The sequence below is a fragment of the Triticum aestivum genome, chromosome 3A, assembly GCF_018294505.1.
Source record: "Triticum aestivum cultivar Chinese Spring chromosome 3A, IWGSC CS RefSeq v2.1, whole genome shotgun sequence".
Lineage (NCBI taxonomy): Eukaryota > Viridiplantae > Streptophyta > Magnoliopsida > Poales > Poaceae > Triticum > Triticum aestivum.
Genome location: NC_057800.1, coordinates 447,976,610 through 447,989,532, shown reverse-complemented (window position 1 = coordinate 447,989,532; position 12,923 = coordinate 447,976,610).

Below are 12,923 nucleotides of genomic sequence, written 5' to 3'. Positions count from 1 at the left end.
GCTCCGTCAGGAGCCGGCGATGGCGACGCCTGTGGGCGCCGCAATTCTTCTTAGAGGCGTCGTTGTGAGGCTGTTATTCCTCCCCATTGACTCCGGGGGAAATCCCTAGTCCAGGTCCTCCTGGTTCGGATGATGGCGGTGCAACATGCGTCGTGTCCCTTTGTGAAGGCATCATCTTGGAGTTGTGCTGGGGTTGATGAGATTGATGGTCGCTTGCTGTAGGAATGCGGGGAGTGATGGAGTAGGGTGGTGGTGCTCCGTCTGCGTGATCTTGGCTCGGCCATGCACGGGAATGGGTCTGAATTTTCATCTGAAGCCGGGTCAGCGGGGGCGTTATCCTCCTCTCTGGATCACCTCGTTCCCATATGGCACCCCTTCTCCACTGGGTGTTGTTGGGTGGCGACCAGACGGCCAACGTTCAAGGCTCTTCTCCTTGCTTGGTCAGATGAAGGTGTAAGTTGAGGTCCTCCTCCTTGCTGGTTGTGCTGGTGATATTTGGAATGGCGGTCAGGGGTGGTGGTGCATCCGGCTTCGGATCGTCGAAAGGCCTTCTTCTGTGCCCTTTCCTCGGCGGGTCTTCCGGAGGTTCGGCTGGATATGTGCGTGTGTGTGTGTGCGCGCGCGCGTGTCTGTGTGTGCGTTTTTCGGTTGTATCTCCTCTTGTATCCCCCCGTGTATTCTGGTTCGCTTGAACCTATCTTGTATGGAGCTGCGAGGCTTCTAGGAAAATTCGATGGAATATATTCAGGTGGTTGAGAGGCCTCCCCTCCTTCCCCGGTGAAAATTTCAAAAAAAAAAGTAAAATCAAATAAAATTCAAAAAATCTGAGTTTTTTGGGCCAAACATTGTCAAATCTTTCATTACCGGATGACATTCGTGGAAAACATAACAAAAATGAGAATTTTTTTTGAATAATTTTACAACTTTTTTATTTTGTTGTTCAGGCGAGCTCACATGAGCTCGGGATCAGAACAACCATCTCCTTATAACACCACCTATTTAGTTTTTTGGTGGAAACACTTCCAACATATTCATCTTCAACCATGAGAGTACAATGAACACTAGGAAATAATAAAAAATATATTTAGATCTGTAGGCCACCTAGTAACCATTACAAGCACTGAAGTGAGCCGAAGGCATGCCGCTCTCGTCACCCCTCCCTCACCGGACCCAGACAAAACTTGTTGTAGTAGATAGTCAGGAATTCATCGCGTTAAGACCCCATAGGACCGGCGCACTAGAATAACAACCATCACTGATGAAGAGACACGTAGATCAGATGGATTCAAACTGAAAACACACGAACAGAGACAAACAATGATCAGATCGAGTAAATCCACCAAAAGCAACTGGGGACCGAATCTTGCAAGATCCGCCGGAGGCACACCTCCACACCCATCTAGTGACGCTAGACGCACCATATGGACGGGGCTAGGCGGGTAGGACCTTATTCCATCTTCAGGGAGCCGCCGCTGTCTCGCCTTCCTGAGTAGGACACAAGCCCTAACAAAATTCAAAGAAACATCTAAAACTGAAGCTCTCCCGCCAGCACGGGTCGAGATGCACTGAACCGTATGGCTCTAAGGCCATCGGAGATGAGGCGGACCGGCGACAACACCAGCAAAAGGTATAGGAACTCTAAGTTTTTTTCAGAGAGCAGGCGGCGGCTTACCTAAATATCGATCCAGTGTGTCTGGTTTATGACAAATATGATGCAATGGTCCTCAAATAGCCAAATTAAGTCTAGGTGGTAAAAAAGCTATCTTCTTGGGTGCTCATTCATGTCACTAGGAGATATAGAAGATAGCAGTAGCATGATGGTGAAAACTGTTGCTTTCTCTTATTTAATTTTGCACTTTAGCACATTATTAACCCATGGCTACTGGTGATTATGATGTGACACTGATGATTTCTAGCAAACATTAGTTGTTTCTCTTTTCTAAATTAGTTCTTTGCCAGGCTCCAAGAGCCATGTTGCCAATTAAATAATTCCAATGTACTTTTGTTATATAATCTCTTATGAGTAATATGCTGCCAACACACCTAAAAGCAACTATATGCATCAATAGTCATGCATGAGTTGATCCATGCGATTTCCCTTGCACCGAAGTGTCATCTTGTGTGGTGTGAAAATAAGTGTGAAAATGAAATTTGTATTTGAGGTGGGATAAAATTATTTATAGTGAAACATATTTAAGATATGGACTTTTTCTTGATATAGGAATGCTCTTTATGATACAAGAGATATATTTCATTTATTTGATATCCTAGTCCCATTCTCACCTCTTGTTTAGTATTGTAACATTTATTCTCCTTTTAGGTGGTTCTGGTAACTTGTGAGACATAACTAACACATTTTAGGCGTTGCATGCATGTGAATCCAAGGTATTTCATCTCTCTGTAGGCAATATAGTTCTAAACACTTCCCACAACAAATAACAATAATATAGCTTTAGGCACACTGGGCAATTTGGACCAAATACATATCGTAGCCATACGAACTATGCCATCATCGGTAATAAAAAAGCATGTTCTTCAATTGAGTTATGCTTCTGAAAAATGAGTTATGATTGAGGTTGATATATTTTTTAATTAGTCATCATATCTTGAAGTGGGCAAGAATAAAAGATTCACGACGCGATAGTCCATTACTAGAATACTCTGAGTTATTACAATAACTTATGATTCATAAGATAAATCCACCAAAAGTTAGTGTTGTCATTTCGCCTAGCGTATATGAAACCTCTGTCCTCCATGGGCATGGGCAAACTGACCATATATATATGGTGAGCATGACCATGGTAATTCACATAGTTCACGTGTAGACATCAATATCAAGGTTGAATCAATATATATTTTTTGCCAAAGGAAGAATTATGCTCCCTCTATTTCTGTGGCTATTTGGCATATAGATGGCCTATTTTCAGTATGCAAACCTGTCTAAAAATTTCATCGCGAGAGTATGTTTGCAACATCCCCGTATCCCCTGAAAAAGCAATATCTCCCTGCGGAAAAAAGAGAGACTGGAACATATTGTACTGTGAAGCATCGGAGAGTTCACGTGTACTAGCCCCTGAAAAAAAAAAGGTCACGTTTACGCCTCTTTTGGTTTGTAGGAATTTCATAGGATTTCTATAGGATACGATTTGCAAAGAAAAATTTCCTTTGAAGCCTTTAGTTTGTAAGAATGATTTTCTATTCCTATGTAGGATAGGAATCAATCCTTCACATTTTGAAGGAAAAAAAACATTAGCTACGACTCAATAGAAAAATTCCTATCCTATGGATCAAATGACATCTATTTCTTTATAGAAATTAAGATGCATGTTATTTTACTTCCTATGATTTTCCTATTCCTATAACATTTATATCCTATGAACGAAAGGAGGCCTTAGCGTCTGAAAAAAACCGTTAAAAAAAGGGTGAATCAAGCTACGAGCCGGTGGGTTGATGGGTGGAATCACGGTCGAGTCGGAGGCTCTGTTTTTCATGGGCCACAACTTGTGGTACGACGCACTCGGCTCCCTGCCATGCGGGCCACGGGTCTCTGAGCCCACGAGTCAGTGACAGGCGAGTGACCACCCTCTTCGGAAGCGGAACGCGGCCGAAAGGCGTTCATCGGGAGGAGCAAAAGCGTAACGGTAACGGCCAAAAGGGGCCGGGGCATCAGTTCCGAGGCCTCGGGGACGGCCGCGGCTGACATGCGGGACCCATCGCTGATTCCCTTCCGCACAAGTCAAGTCACCCGCTGATGAGAAATTAACGATGTCCTTTCGTACTGGAGGCCGTTGCACATGGGCGACCTTTCAAGGACAGGGGCGGGCCACGTGGTAGTGGTGCTGGTGTGGACGGTGGATTCACCAGGACCACCGCCAGTGGACCAGGTTGTCATTGGCATGCGGTAGGTAGTAAAACGAGAGAAAGGTCACGGACTGACGGGCCCGCGCCGCGCTGCGCATGGGTAGAAAGTGAAAAAAGCTGGCGCGGAAGAGGGGCCAGTGCCCTGACAGCGCTAGTACCCTGTGTAAACTTTCGCATCGGGATCCTCACCGGCGGTGAAAGCATCAAAACGAAAAGGCATTGCAGAGACCGAGCTCCACATAGCTCTTTATTTTTTTCAGCGAAAATACTATTTTCACACATTGAAAAAATCTAAAAAAAAGTCTATACATACATGTGTATTTGTATTATACACGTATGAAATTTCATGAACATATATGTTTTCATGTAGTGTATATAAAAAGAATAAATACACAGATTAAAATGGGCTTTATCTTTGTCTTTTTGGGCCAGATATTTATCTTTTTTGTGTAGCATGCAAATAATCAAATTACCTAATGAAACTTTTTTGTAACTTGACGAACAGTCATATGTATTTGTCTAAAAAAATTTGATATTTTTTGAAACTTTTAAGTATATTCTGATTTTTTTTGATAAAACGGGCTCCATGGAGCCCGGCGTCGCAGAGGCCGGGCTCCATTGAGCCCGTTTTGCCAAAAAAAATTCAAAATATACTTAAAAGTTTTAGAAAATATCAAAAAAATTTATACAAATACATATGCATGTTTGTCAAGTAGGTAAAAAGTTTCATCATGTAATTCAGTTATTTGCGTGCTACACAAAAAAGATAAATATCTGACATAAAAACAACAAAGATATAGCCTATATTAATCTGTGTATTTATCTTTTTCATATACACTACATGGAAACATATATGTTCATGAAATTTCATACGTGTATAATACAAATACACATGTATGTATAGACTTTTTTTTCAGATTTTTTCAATGTGTGAAAATAGTATTTTCACTGAAAAAAAATAAAGAGCTATGTGGAGCTCGGTCTCTGCAATGCTTTTTCGCCAACTCCACCCCTATGTCCGGTTTTGCCAGTCCGCAGAAACGCATGGTCCGTGCCAACTTGTCTGCATCCCATTCCAAAACAAAGGCGCCTGCATATATGTAAAAAAGCACCTAAAACACAATTGTGAATTACCATAAATTTAAAACTGTTCAAACTAGTCTCGAACATAGTTAAACTTAACTTATACTTAAAAAACAGAAAAACATAGATTTACACGTCACCGCCGCCGTCGTCTTCACGCCTCGCCGTCCTCGTCGTCGTCCATGGTGAGGTTGATGTACGGTGGTGGCGTCCAGAGATGGGCTGGAGGCGTGTGCGGGAGCTGCCTGGCCGGTCGCGTCTGCACCATCTCTTCCGGTGGCGACGACGATCATCTCCTCTGTTGTGGACGACCACGTCCACCTCCCGCCCACCATGCACGGGTTCATCGACGAGGGGCTCCTCCACCATCTCCTCCTTGATTGCCATTTCCGGGATGGCGACGTCGCCGGCCGCAGAGAGCCCCAACTGGGTTTTGAGGACCTCCCGTTGGCGTTCGTCGTGGGTGTTGATGGAGTCCTCCATCACCCGTCGGATGAGCTCGGCCTCGTCCTCTTCGGTCATGGGAGGAGGTGGCGACGGGGATGGGGAAGGAGACATCGTCGGTGTGAGGCCTCACACCCGCGTACGCGCCGAGCGGCTGGTGCGGCGGCGAACCCACCAGTCAGTGGCGGGCGGGCGCGGCGTCGATCGATCTCCTCACGCCGTGCGCGTCCGCTCGCCGGGACCGATGGGATCGGCACCCGATCCGCGAAGAGATGCCAATTGTTGGGGATGTGGAGGGGCGTCGATGTCTTCCAATAGCGTCAGCAAATGTCGACCCCGACATAGGGCCGAATGCGCCGCGGGGCCGGCAGCGGCGAGATGCTGAACACGGGCTGCGCATGCGGTGGGGTGCGGGTGGAGCGGCGGCGACCAGAGAAGGACCCGACCTTGTGGTCGTGCCTCGCTTGTGGCCAGAGTTCCACCAAACTATGGTGGCCAGCGAGGAGGTGGATGAGAAGAGGAGAAAGAGCAATGAGGATGAACTAGGGTTTGGTGTCTGGGGTCAAGGAGGCATGTGGGGGGCGGGAGTGGAAGCGTGGACTGGCTGGTCCACAGCTTCCACACTAAGAAGGACAACGACTGCTGTTCATTCATGGGTGCCTGGCAGGTTGGTCCGTCCACTCATCCGCGCAAAATATGGGTGGTGGGAAGTAGGTGGTCGGCTGACAGGCGGGCCCGAGATGGACGAGTAGCGGGCGTGTGGGCGTTTGTTCGGTGTCCGTCTAGACGCAAACGAGAAGCAGATTTGCGTTAAAAATGGGTTGAGCCGGACACGAAACAGATGTTTTTTACGGACAGTTCATGTGTTGGGCCGTCGCTTCTATCCGTTTGAGCCAAAATAGACACGGCTATGCGATCCGGGCAGGTCTGCCCCTCTCGGTGGCGGTTGGCGTAATTTCCGGAGTGGTGATCCCGAGGGCGATCGCGTGGAGGGTAGGGTTCCTGGTGGCGGGGATCTTGAAATCGATGATCCTCCCCCTCCCTTGCATCCATCGCCACAGCAGGTGTCCACCAATCCATCCCATCCACGATAAGCCTTCCGCGTGCTAGGGAACGCAGTCGTACACCACCGAGTCGGTCCCTAGGGTTTCTTGGTCTCTGGAGGTTGAAGGCGGAGGGGAGAATGGAAGGAGTCGAGGGGCTGTGGTTGAAGCTGTCGGAGGCAGAGAAGAGAGGGCTGAAGATTGGAGAGGAGGAGATAGGGAAGGCAGCGGATTGGGCGGCCAAAGAACCACATGCGATGGGAAAACTCTTCTCGGAGAAACCCGCACATGCCAGCGTGATTGGGCAAACGCTGGGGAGGATCTGGTGTCCCATTAAAGGTTTGGATTGCAAAGAGGTGGAGTCCAATGTGTTCTTATTTACCTTCCGTTAACCGGCGGGTTGGAGGCGAGCACTGGAGGAAGGACCGTGCTGGTTTGATAAGGAACTCTTAGTAATGGAGGATTTCGACCCGGAGAAGACGGTAGATAAATATGACTTCAACCTGATCCCAATATGGTTCCGTGTGTTTGGGCTACCACTCGGGTACATGAACAGAGCCACAGGTGAGTGCATTGGCGCAGGTTTTCACGAACTAGTCGAGGTGGATGTAGGGCATGATGGGAGAGCTATGGGGAAGTACCTCCACGTGAAAGTGAAACTGAATATTAAGGAACCGATCATGAGGGGCTTCGTGCTAGACAGGGAGAGGAAGTCAGACGGCAACATGCTGGTGGAGGTAGCGGAGGGAGAGGACAGTAGCAAGAAGAAGAAAAGGAAAGAGCTACTCTGGTGCCGTTTTGAGTATGAACACATGCCAGATTTCTGTTACACCTGCGGGATTATTGGACATGGGGAGAAGGAGTGTAGCATGAAACCTGTGAGAGGTGAAGAACCCCAGTACGACCCATGGATGAGAGCAGAGGAGAGCCACAAGAAGGAGGAAGGAGGGAGAGGTAGATGGAATGAGGGGAGACGCAGCAATAGTGGTAGAAGTCTGAGTGGAGGGAGAGGAAGTGAGGGGAACTTTTCCCAAGGAGAACGTAGGCAGTACAGCTGGGGCAGAGGTTCTGGTGGGTCGGGCAGCGATGCCCCATCTTGGAGGAAGGAGGGGGCGGCATCAGGAAGCAATGATAAGATAGCAGGAGGGGAGGAGAAGGAAGTAACAAGCCCGCTAAAGCTAACGGAGAAAGAAGAGGAACAAACAGGAGGTAGCGTTGCGAGAGCTCTTCAATTCGGGCTAACCACGCAGAACTCGAAGGACACTGCACCGGAGAAGCCGAATGGCGTGGTGGAGGTTGCGCCTAATGGCGCAGAACCTGGCATAGAACCAAAAGAGTTAGCTACAGGAGGGGAACGTGAGCAGGATAAGATGGAAGTTGCAGGCCGAACGGGGTTAAGTGGAGAAGGGAATAACAGTAAGAAAGAAGTGAAGAAGTTCAGAAGGAGGGAGAGGGTGGAAAGCGGTGTCCAACATGACCAACTGGGGGTTAAACTGGGGAAAAGGGATGGTGATTGCATGGAGGTGGAGGAACCATCTTCGGCGAAGAAGAGTAAGTCGGAGGGAGGCGGTACCATCAGTAGCTTGTAAGTAAGAGGAGGGAAGGATACCAGTCCAGTAGTGGACGAGCACAACATGATCATATCAGCCGGGATGCAAGTGCAGGCCCGCCGGGACCAACGAAACTCGTAAGTTGGAACTACCGGGGACTCGGGAACGACTCGACACTTCAATCTCTTCTCGAACTGGGAAGAATGGAGGAACCCGATATCTTATTTCTATGTGAGACTAGGCTGAAGGAAAAGGAGTTGGGAAGATTTCGATGGCTGTTGGGGCTCGCCAACATGGTCGCTTGGAAGGATGAAGGAAGCGGTAGAGGGGTGGCACTGTTCTGGAGGCAGGGAGTTGATGTTACTCTTCGATCATACAGGAGGAGGCATGTGGATGTGGATGTAACCAGGGAGGATGGATCAGTCTAGCGGCTTACGGGGGTTTATGGAGAATCTGAATTGAAGAGGAAAACAGAAACATGGAGGCTACTAAAGATTCTGAAGCAACAACATCAAGCATATAGGCCGTGGTTGTGTTTTGGCGACTTCAACGAAATCTTAGCAAGCAACGAGAAGGTGGGGGGTGCAGATCGGCCGCAGCACTACCTTGATGCGTTCAGGGAGGCACTTGATCACTGCAACTTGCGGGATATTGGGTATGAGGGAGATACCTTCACCTGGAGGAACCATAGCAAGGAGCTGCGGACATACATTTGTGAGTGAATTGATAAGGCAGTGGCAAATAAGGAGTGGTGTGACATGTTTCCACAGTTTGTAGTTATCAACGGAGAACCACGACACTCGGACCATCGACCGATAGTTGTGCAATTGGAAGGGGAGGAAAAGAAATGGAGAGTTGGAGATAATAAATTTAGGTTTGAGGCTCGATGGCTGCAGGAGGAGGGGTGTGAGGAGGTGATCAAGAATGCATGGGAGAGAGGTTGCGAGGGAAGAAGGGGGAATGTAACCGAAGCCTTAAAAACGATCGCTGGGCAGATGGGGACGTGGAGTAGAGAGGCGGTGGGTGAGCTCGAGGGGAGGATTAAGAAGGCACATAGGGAGTTGGAGAGGTGCATGAAGGAGCCAGTGTCGGATGGGAAAATTAAGGAGGAAGCAAGGTTGAGGGTTCTAGTCCACGACCTAAAGGAGAATAAGAATACAAAGTTGAAGCAACGAGCTCACATATGGTGGCTGAAGGGGGGCAACCATAACATCAAATACCTGCAGTCGATGGCGTCGGCTAGGAAGAGAACCAATAGGCTCAAGGCGATCAGAAGGGAGAATGGGGAAGTAGTAGCAGAGGGAGAGGATTTAACTAATTATGTGTGCTCCTTTTTTCAGGAACTCTTTACATCCTCCAACCCCCACCGAATGCCTGAATTGATCGACAAGGTCCAACCGCGAGTGACTCCAGAAATGCATGCAATACTGGATGCAGAGTTTACTCGGGAAGAAATCAAGGCGGCTCTAGATCATATTGGCGATCTCAAGGCGCCGGGACCTGATGGGATGCCGGCTGTTGTTTTTAAACGGCATTTGCATTTCATGGGAGATAAGATAGTGGAAGAGGTGCTTGCGGTCCTGGATGGAGGAGAAATCCCAGAAGGGTGGAATGATACAATGGTCGTGCTCATACCAAAGGTTAAGAACCCGAGAAGGATCAAGGATCTATGACCAATCAGCCTTTGCAACGTGGTGTACAAATTGGTGTCAAAAGTCATTGCAAATCGCCTGAAGATAATCCTTCCTGCCATTATTTCAGAGAACCAGAGCGCTTTTGTGCCGGGAAGGCTCATCACAGATAATGTTCTTATAGCCTATGAACTCTCCCACTACTTGATGAACAAGAGAACCGGCAAGGTTGGATATGCGGCGGTCAAAGCAGACATGAGTAAAGCCTATGATAGGGTAGAATGGTGTTTCTTGGAGGCCATGATGATCAAGATAGGTTTCAGTAGAAGGTGGGTCGAGCTAGTAATGAAGTGTGTAAGTACAGTGCGCTACAGATCAGAGTAAACGGTGAGGTTACTCAACAGTTCAGTCCTTCTCGGGGTCTAAGGCAAGGAGACCCGGCGTCCCCCTATCTGTTTGTGATTTGTGCGGAGGGTTTGACAGCAGCGCTGATGGATGCAGAATGGAGGGGTGCATTGCATGGAGTTAAAATCTGCAAAAGGGCGCCGTGTGTGTCCCATCTCTTTTTTGCGGACGACACCATGTTGTTGATCAAAGCGGAGCAGCAAGAGGCAGCGGCCCTCCGGAAGGCGCTACAACTATATGAGGACAGTTCTGGACAATGCATTAACACGGAGAAATCCGCTATCATGTTCAGTCCGAACACGGGCGATGTTGAGAGGGCATCGGTCAAAGGAACCCTTGGGATCCAGAATGAGGATTGGAATGAGAAATATCTAGGACTCTCGGTACATGTCGGCAGATCGAGGAAGAAGGCGTTCAATTATATTAAACGCAACATGTGTGGGAGAGTCCATGGTTGGCAAGAGAGGCTCCTAGCAAAAGAAAGCAAAGAAGTACTCGTGAAGGGCGTGGCTCAGGCTATACCCGCGTTCGCCATGCCATGCTTCGACCTCACCAAGACCTTTTGTGCTGAATTGAACACGATGATGGGAAAATTTTGGTGGAGTCAACAGGACAAGCAAAACCCAATGCGTTGGATAAGCTGGGACAAACTTGCTAGGCCGAAAGTAATGGGGGGCTTGGGATTCCGTGGTATGCACAATTTCAATATGGCGATGTTGGCGAGGCAAGGATGGCGCCTCCTCCAGAACCCCGACAGTCTCTGCGCAAGGGTTTTGCAGGCGAGATATGTCGGGTGGTAGGTGCGACATATGCCAACGGGTGGCTTATCATTCTGGGAGCCACTAAGACATCGCTGGTGCCTGGAAACGGGATAAGGCGAAGACATGCACGCCGGCGGATCTTACCCAGCTTCGGGGCTCTCTGTGGAGATAACACCCCTACTGCTGCTCCGCGGGGTCTCCGCATGTTCACTAGATGAATCAAGTAGCTACACAACGCTCCTTGAGCTGTTTGATGGAAGGAGGAAGAAGGGCACGGCTAGCCTGCTTCTTCTCCTTGCAGGGTGTCTAGCATTAGCAGGGGGTCGAACCCTTTGCATGGGTGCTCCGGGGGGTTTATATAGGCCTACCCCCGAGGGTACAATGGTAATCTGACTAGGCGCGGGGCCCAGCCGTCTGTGACTGCGCTCGCCGGCTTCTGCGCCGGCTACTGGGGCCCGTCGATTGGTGGGTCCCGTCGGCTGCCGGCCCCTTGGTCGACAGCCAGGCCCCACTATCCAGGGCCTGGTCGGCGGCTGGTTACTGTGGCTCCATCTTGTTGACGTGAGCTTCATCGTGGTAAGCGCAGCTACAGTGCCGCCGCCTGTCAGGCGATCGCTGTAGCCTCACCGCGTCTTGTCTCCTTAATGGGGCGTCTTCTTCGAAGGAGGCGGCAAGCCGGCTGCGGGGAGCCGGCTCTGTCTTGGGCCGACTGGTTGGAGGCGTGGCCGCCTTCGGGCGTCTCTCTGCTCAAAGGGGCCCGCCGTCTGTGGGCCACGCTGGCGGCCCGTCGTGGGTGATGCCAGGGTCAACGTGGCAACAGTGCCGCGTCGGACGGGTCATGCCTACCCCGTACGGCGCACTGTGCCAGGCGTGCTCCGGGATTCGGGGGTGGCAGGCTTTACTGTAGCCACGCCCCGTCGCACCGCCGTTAGGTGGGTGCAAACTTTGTGGGTATGGTCTGGACCGCTTTATGGGGAGCCGGCTTCTTGGAGTCGGCCTTCTCATGGCCGGCTTCTTGGAGTCGGCCTTCTCATGAGGGCTAAAGTCAGACCGCCTTCCGAAAGCCGACCTGGGTGGCAGCCAGCAAGGGGAAGGCGGCCCCATGTCTTGGATTCTTGAGAGCCGGGCGGGCTCGTAACTTTTTTCAGAATGGCCAGGGGAAGCCGGCTAGGCTACCCATGGCTATTTACTCCGACAGTAGTCCCCGAAGCTGATTGAGCTCCGAGGCGAGCAGAGGGACGAGAAGCTTGGTCAGCTTCCCATCCTGAAGAGCCGGCTTAGTGGGCGTATGCCGACTTCAGAGAGCCCCGCGTCTTGTAGGCGGGAGGAGGGGGGACCTGCGTGCTGACTGCGGGCCCTCCCGCGGCCACGTGGCGGCGAGATCCTGCGAGTGCACGCGCGCGACGGGACACCGCCGCAGGCCCGGGCCCGCCACTCGCGAGCCTTGGTCCGGGCGCGGATCTTCCGTGGCCCATAGGGGCCGCTCGCCTTCTCGAGGCAGTTTTGTTTCGCCGTTTAAGGCTCAATAATCGCAGGACGTGGGGAGTGGGCACGATCGATCCCCACGCTTCCCCACGCCGCGCCTCCTCGGCTCCGCCACGTGAGCCTATAAGTAGGGGGAGGAGGGAGAGCGACAGAGGTTCGCACGCTCTCTCCCGCTCCGCCCCTCCTAACCCTCGTTTCTTCCTCTCGCTGCCGTCGCAGCTTCCCGTCTCAGTGCCGCCGCATCTCTACACCGCCTCGCCCCCATGGCGTTGTCAAGCTCGTGGGACGGCTCCAACGTCCATGAAGACCACGTGGAGTTCCTCCGCCAGACTCGGCGCCTGCCCGGCGCCGACCTCGTACAGGTCCGCCTGGCGCCGGGGAAGGAGATCTCGCCGGCACCGGAGGAGGGCGAGCGGGTCGTCTTCCGCTCGCACTGCCTACGCGGCTTTGGCCTTCCGGCGAGCGGATTTCTGCGCTCTTTCCTGGAGTTCTACAACCTCCAGTCGCATCACCTCACGCCCAATGCGGTGATGCTGCCATCGGCCTTCGTCTCCCTCTGCGAAGGCTTCTTGGGGCTGCTCCCCACGCTGGAGCTCTGGGGAGAGTTCGTCTAGAGCAAGCTCGGCACAGTCGTCGCCGGCGTGCCCGCCCCCTGTGGGG